This window comes from Petaurus breviceps, unplaced genomic scaffold, assembly GCF_028583685.1.
Source record: "Petaurus breviceps papuanus isolate PSGF00001 unplaced genomic scaffold, PetGlider_PUasm1.0 225, whole genome shotgun sequence".
NCBI lineage: Eukaryota > Metazoa > Chordata > Mammalia > Diprotodontia > Petauridae > Petaurus > Petaurus breviceps.
This window is the reverse complement of record NW_027185889.1, coordinates 9573961-9581924: the sequence shown is the minus strand read 5'-3', so window position 1 is coordinate 9581924 and position 7964 is coordinate 9573961.

The following is a 7964-nucleotide window of genomic DNA, read 5'->3' as shown; positions in this document are numbered from 1 at the left end:
TGGTCTGTTTTCATAAAAGAAAAAATATACAGGAGAGCAAAATGACAAATGGTGAGGTGTTAATGTAGAAAAAAGAAAAGCTCAGTGTAATTCTGAAAGATCTTTTGAAAAGGTTTTCCTTGCATAAAAAATATTCTCATTTCAAATTATTGCATGACTTTGAAAAATCCAAACCAATCTAATAGTGAGAAAAGCTAGAGATCCCAATATGACATAGAGTAATTTTAAGATGAGCATCTTGGTTTTTTCAGTAATAATGTTGCATCTTTGCATAAAGCTCTGAGTCATCAATAGGCTAAGGATTTGGAAAGCCTAAATGTCCCTGAGGAAATATGGTTTTCTTATCAAGGAGCTGAGGAGGAGGGGAGAAAAACAAACATGAAAGAGGGAAGTGTATCTCACTAATAGACACATTATCAAAAAATGCAGAACAACATTCTTTGCTAGCAGAGATCTTATTGCTGCTACTGGTCCATGTGACTTCTCATTGCTCTGTAGAGAATAAGCATTATTACATTCCTCTACAAGCAACTATGCCCCCCCCCCCTTGTTTTCCAGGTCTCTTGTTGAATATGACTTCACAATCCTTTTCCTCAGCCCACAAAACTTTCCTTTCACCCTTCTTTTCCATCTAGCTATTGTATGTTCTACCTTCTTATTTTCCTCTTTATCTCAGTTCTGATTGTTATTCCTCCAAAAGCCAATAAACCTAAAAAAAAAAAAAAAACAATTTTAGCTCCCAAAGACAAATGATGAATCATGACTTCTTCCTCTCAAGGACAGTAGATGTACAGTGTGGTATATGCACTATCAGAGGTGGTCACTCTGCTGTTTGATTTTGCTTATACATATGTATGTATTTACTACAAGGAAGTATGCTCTTGGGTAAGACAGAATGACTTTGAGAACAAAAGACAAGAATAAAACTACTTAAAAGTCATTTTTGAACTTAGTCAAACTTTTTTTTCCCAAAAAGTTTTTATTATATGAATACAGATAGACTCAGGAATGCTAATTGGCACTATTCTGCTCCTGCAAAGTACACCTAAGGAGAACAAGGGAGTTTTCCACATTTCTTTAGATTCTTAGGTCATGAAAGTGGAAGTTATTCCATTTCCATAAAGATAAATCAATGCAATTTGCATGCTATGAAAGCAGATATTTTATTCATTTAAAAATGAAGTGTTACTTTGGGCATTTATAACAAGAATTCTAGTTATTTTCTCAATCATAAAAATAGAATAGAAAAATAGAATTCTATAATCTAAGGTGCTGAGAAAAAGATTCAATAAATGACCATTTTTATGTTGAACATAATTGCTACACTCGATGCTACCAGAATTCACAGATTTCCTTTTTGAAAAAACAAATTTAGAGTCACCAATCATGTAGTCAGTGGTGGTTGGTAGAAATGGTTCACCATTTGGATAAACTGCAAACAAACCTCTTGATTTGTCAAATTACTCAATTAATATCAGTACCACAGATAAGGAATCAATGGTGAAAAGGGAGATAAACTTCGGTATCTACTGGAATACTTCTGTTACATTCACCATCAATTATTTCAGTCTTCATTAATTAGTTACATGAGACAGAAACATGTGTTCTTCAAGGAGATGGACTCATTATAATTAAATAGGCAAGTCTTAATAGGGATCTACTTGACATATTATGTAACTCTCATATAGTATAGGATGAATGAACTCCACTCTGGCTGTTATGATGACTATGGTACTGTTGAGTCAAGAATATCAAATCATAAATAAGAAATGGACCAAAAGGAAAAATAGGCACCCTTCAGGGCAAAACTGATCATCAAGAAAACAAAAAGGGCTCAAATATTCCGAAGAGAATATTTTTAATAAAATTGATCATGAAAATGTATTCCTCATTATTCTTACTACTTGTATGTCTCTCACCATTTAGTTGGACACTAATTAACACAAATTTTTAGTTGATGGTAGTTACTTTTTAATCAGTCCTTAAAGATAAGTCCAGACTTTAGTGTTCCCTTTGGGTCTTTGCATTTAGCACACTCAGAGCTTAGGTAAATGAGTACACAGTTTGTTTGAGCAGTGTTTGAAATCTTGAGTCTTTCAAATAACCTTCAGTCTTGCTCCAATTACTAATTAACATTTCCATTATATACACCTTAAGCCTCAACTCTGCCAATAGTCAAAACAGACCAACCAGTATCTAAATTTTTAAAAGAGCTATTTAAGTAAATGAGATATTTGAAGGCCTATGTCACCTCTCTCATCTTTTGGATTTCCTGCCATCCCTTTCATTTACATTTTGAAAACCAACTGCTATAGAAATCACAAAACTCCATGATGTCTGGTGAAACCTAGCTTCATCCCATACCAAAGAGGAGCATGAAACCTTATCTTAGAGAAACGACTGTACATGATATCAGTTTCCCTGCGTCAGGATACAGTTAGACTGAATTGTTTTCTCTGTTAGGTTTGACAGAGAGAAAAGGTTCCAGTTGACCAATGGCTTAAGATACCACATTTTTCACATGTTCTAAACAAGACAATGCAAAAATGTCTGTTGTAAAATCCCAAGTCTTTTTCCCATAGTAAGCAGCCATGGAAAATGTGAAAGATAAAATAAAATAGCCTTTCTTAGATGCTTAGTAACTAGTTGAGGAAACAGCAATTGTTTTGACCATCATAAATGAGTTTTAAAATGAGAGAAATTATTTTAAAATTCTAATAGGTTTCATTACAGAGGTAGCATAACATAAGGGATAAATTAGATTTGGATGTAAAGAAGACCCATCTCCACCCTCCCCACCTCAGATATTTACTAAATGTAAATGTGGACAAGCCATTCACTCTCTATCTGCCTCAGTTTTTGTATCTGTAGAAGTGGATAGCATCAACCTTGCAGGAATGTTGGGAGGATCAAATGAAAGAATGTATGGAAAACATCCTGAAAATCTTAAACACTATATAAATGGGAGGTATTATCAGGAATAACATTCAAAAAAATTGTCAACACCAAAGGTGAATTTTCCTTTTTTGTAAACTTGATTGATCACAGTAATACCTTACTAAGGTATTAAGGCATATCATCTTTAGTCAGTCGACAAATATTTATAAGCATTTACTGTATACTAGGTACCATCTTAAGTGTCAGGCATGCAAAGAAAATTGAGTTTGCTATCTTTTGAGGAGGAAATATGCAAATCATTATAACTATATGACATACACTGAGTAAATGGAAGGTCATTTTTTTTATATTCTAGTATTTTATTGTGGAAGGTCATTTCAAGGGGTAGATACCAGTAGTGGGGTGGACCAGGAAAGGTTTTCCACAGAAAGTGGGGTTTAAACTGAATCTTGAGGGAAGCCAGTAGGTGGAGATGGGCAGGAAGAGCATCCCAAATATGAGGGACAACTTTTGGACAGGCAAGGAGTTGGAAGATGGAGTGTCATGTGTGAGAGACTGCAAGACAGGTATTAAAGAAATATAAAGTACTTGGAGGGGAGTGAAGTATAAGAAAACTGGAAATATAGGAAGGGGACAGGTTGGGAAGTGTTTAAATATGACAGAGAAATTTATATTTGAATCTGAAGGTAATAGGAAGTCACTGAAATTTATTGAATAATGGGGTGACATGGTCAGATATATGCTTTAGGGAAATCTCTCTGGCAGCTGAGTGCTGGATTGGAATGGGAAGAGATTGTAGGCAGGCATAACAACCAACAGGCTATTGTGATAGTCTAGGTATGAGATGATGAAGTATTGTACAAGGGTAACAGCTGTATGAGCAGAGAGAAGGAAACAAACAGAAAAGATGTTGTAAAGGTAGAAACCAGAATACCTGGCAATGAATAGATGTGGAGTAAATGTGAGAGAGGAGTCACTGACACAGAGTTTCCATACCTGGATCGCTGGGATGATACTGATTCCCTCAGCAGTAATTGGAAAGTTTGAAATGAAGGAGAGTTTAGGAATAAAGTTAATGAGTTCTATGTTGGACATGTTGAGTTTGAGATGCCTGTGGGAATCCTAGTTTTGAGATGTCTAAGAGGCAATTGTATATGTGAGATTTGAGATCAGGAGAGAAGTTGGAGTTCAATATATAAATCTGAAAATCATCAGTATAGAGTAGATAATTGAATACATGGAAGCTGATGAAATCACCAAGCAAGATAATATAGAGGGAGGAGAGGACCAAGGACAGAGTCTTTGGGGACATCTATGGTAGAGAGGAAGAGTTAGATAAAAAATCAACAAAGGATACTGAAAAGGAGGGATCAGATACGTAGGTAGGAGGAGAAACAGGAGAGCAGCATTGTGAAAACCCAGAAAGGAGAGTATATCCAGGAGGAAAGGGTGAACAATAGTGTCAAAGGTTGCAAAGTCAAGAAGAATGAGCACTGAAAAGAGGTAACATTAATTTAAGAATTAAAAGATCATTAGTGCAACTTAAGAGAGAATGATTTCAGACAAACTGAGGAGGCCAAAAACTAGATTTCAGAGGGTCTAGAATTAAGTGAGAGGAGTGGAAGTAAAGATGCTGATTATAAAAACAAAAACCCTTTCTAGAAGAGTTTAGCCATGAAGGAGAGAAAAGATAGGGAAACAGAGTCATGAAGACACTGGCAAAAGTCATTGATAAGAAGTATCATGTGAGCCAAGCTGTGAAGAAATTAGGTGATGATGATAAGAGGCAGAAGAAAGGAAGTAGTGCTTTCTAGGCATGGAAGTGAAGGCAGCTCATACAAAGACATGGAGGTGAGAGATGGAAAGTACAGTTTAGGGAATAGAAAATAAGACAATTTGGTTGGGACAAAAAGAATGTGAAGAAGAAGAATGTGGCCTTTATTGGAAGGTCCTCAGATCATAATTCTTGATGAGTTCCATTCACTTCCACCTCATGGTTCAGGTATTATGACTAGTATGTGGTCAATACCACACATCCAGACTTTTTAAAGACATGGGATGCCCACTGAAACATTTTCAACTTGCCTTTCCCTTCCTATAATACCTTCCAGTGACTAATATTGGACCCTGCATAATCCTTTGAAGTCTCAAAAAGGAACTAAAAACACCTGCAAAGGAAGACCAAAAAAAGCTGATGTCATCTTCTGTCAGGGTCACAGAAAATCCAACACCCCTCCCCCTTATATACCCAAATCTGGAAGCCTCTTTATTGAAAATGGTGCTTTTTTTTTTTCATTCATATTACTCAGGAGGTCCTTGGTTATACATGGCTTTGTTGGTGACCAAAGAGTAGCAGAGAAAAAATGTACTGAGGCAAAACCTTTCCTGATTCCCTCTTAACAGTAATGCCTTCCCTCTGATTTATCCTGTATATATCTTATCTGGGCATAGTTGTTTACATGTTGTCTCTTCTGTTAGACTGTGAGTTCCTTGAGAATAGTGTAATGGGAATGGGAATCTGAAGATCTTCCCTGCTGAGAGGCTTAAGTGAATCTGAGAAGCTTCCCTGATTTAAAAATATACTCTGCCCCCTAATAGGTTGAATGTGGTCACATGGAGCCTGTGGCAGGAGGCTTGTTTTTTCAAGAACGCCCATTGTTACTTTGCGATTGGGCAGTCAAGAAGGTTGTGACATTCTCTGACCCAGGAAAAGGCTATATACCATGATGTGAGGTTTTGCTTTGGGGCTCACTTTGGGAAGAGTTGTGTGATTTGGCCAGATGAGACTCTGGGCAGCCGTTGAGGCCCCCAGCTTTGAAAACCCAGATGTTGGTGCTTCCCTCTCTGGTAACTAACTAGGTATGGATACAATGGTCAGACAGCTGGAAGCCCTGTCTGCTGATCTGTTTCTCTTTCTGTATTTTTTTTTTTGTCTGCTTGTAACTTCTGTTTGTATTCTCTGAAGTTCAGGGTGCTGACTTTTCCCCCTGAACTAGGTAAATGACATATGTTTGATTAAAGTAAGATTGTTAACCCATTTTTAGTTGCTTTCCTTTAGAAAAGCAAATCTAAGAACCTGTGTTAGCATCCATCCTGGGTATACTAGAGTGCTTGCTCCTATAAATGGGGACTGTTTTTGCCTTTCTTTGTATACTCAGTACTTAGCACAATATCTAGACACATGATAGGTGCTCAATTGTTTTTTTTAATTGAATTTATGGTCCGTTTTCTTGAATGCATCTTGCCATTAAATATCATTTCTTTTCTCTATGGGACATATGTTTTGGGCAAATTCTAGAACTCTCCAAGATAAATCCAATTGAGAAGAATGATGTTTCATATATTCCTTCTGTCCTTGTCCTTACTTGAGCAGAAGCAATGTGAGTCTCCACTTTCCAAATCCCTAGTTCTAGAAATACTACTCAGAATTCAATGGTTTTAATTATTAGGATTTTTTTTTCTTTAAAAGATGATAGAAGCAGGTAAGAGCACAGGCTCCAGTGTGGGGATGACCTGGGGATCAAATCCGGGCTCAGATACTTAGCACCACACCCAGAAATAACTGGCTGTGTAACCTTGAGCAAATTACTTAACCCTGATTGCTTTAAAAAAAAAAAAAAAGATGATAGAAGCAAATTTGATTTGTGGAAAAACTCATTGATCTTCCTTATTATTGACTAACTGAAATTTGGAGAAGCACCTGAGTAGAAATTGATATTAAAAAATTTTTTTACCCTCAAAGATAAGTAAAGTCAAGGCAAGCTGAGCTGCATTAAAGGAAGATCAATTCAGAAACCATGTGTATACAAAGACAAAAATGAAAGAGAAAAATAAGTCCCTGCCTCAAGGAACTTACATTTTATTGGATCAAAGAAGTAATAAAGAAAGTTTTCTTTTTTCTGGTTTTTTTTTATTTAAGTTTATTTTACTTTGTTATTTTAAAGTTTTGATTTTTTAAGTTTATTTTAAAAGGTTTTTCTTTTGTTTCTAAATTACAAACCTTTCTATATTTCTCCCATTCTGTGAGACTTCCCTTGTAACAAAGTGGGCTCAGACACTTAGCACCCACCCAGAAACACCTGGCCATGTAACCTTGAGCAAGTTACTTAACCCCAATTGCTCAGGGGCAGCCAGGTGGCTCAGTGAGTAAGAGCACCGGCTCCAGTGTGGGGATGACCTGAGGATCAAATCTGGGCTCAGATACTTAGCACCACACCCAGAAATAACTGGCCATGTACCCTTGAGCAAGTTACTTAACCCCGATTGCTTTAAAAAAAAAAAAAAAGGTGATAGAAGCAAATTTGATTTGTGGAAAAACTCATTGATTTTCCTTATTATTGACTAACTGAAATTTGAAGAAGCACCTGAGTAGAAATTGATATAAAAAAAATTTTACCCTCAAAGATAAGTAAAGTCAAGGCAAGCTGAGCTGCATTAAAGGAAGATCAATTCAAAAAGCATGTGTATACAAAGACAAAAATGGAAGAGAAAAATAAGTCCCTGACTCAAGGAACTTACATTTTATTGGATCAAAGAAGTAATAAAGAAAGTTTTCTTTTTTCTGTTTTTTTTTATTTTTATTTAAGTTTATTTTACTTTGTTATTTCAAAGTTTTGCTTTTTTAAGTTTATTTTAAAATGTTTTTTTTGTTTCTAAATTACAAACCTTCCTATATTTCTCCCATTCTGTGAGACTTCCTTTGTAACAAAGTGGAACAATTAAGCATGCCGTCAGTAGTATACCTCATTCCTTATCTGTTTATCAAGCACTCTCAAGAGGAGCCATCTTACGATTATAGATCAAGAGTTGCAAGAGACCTCAGAGGCAGGAGTGTGCTAGTAATGCTTAACAATCAAATCTCCAGGGGTGGAAATGTATGCATGACACAGTTTTTTTCTTTTCTTTTTAATTTTTTTTCTCAATTACATGTCAACAAAATTTTTAACATTTGTTTTTTTAAAATTGTGAGTTCCAAATTCTCTCCCTCCTTCCTCTCCCCACTCCTTGAGAAGGCAGCAATTTGGTATAAATTATACATGTGGAGTCATGCAAAACATTTCCATGTT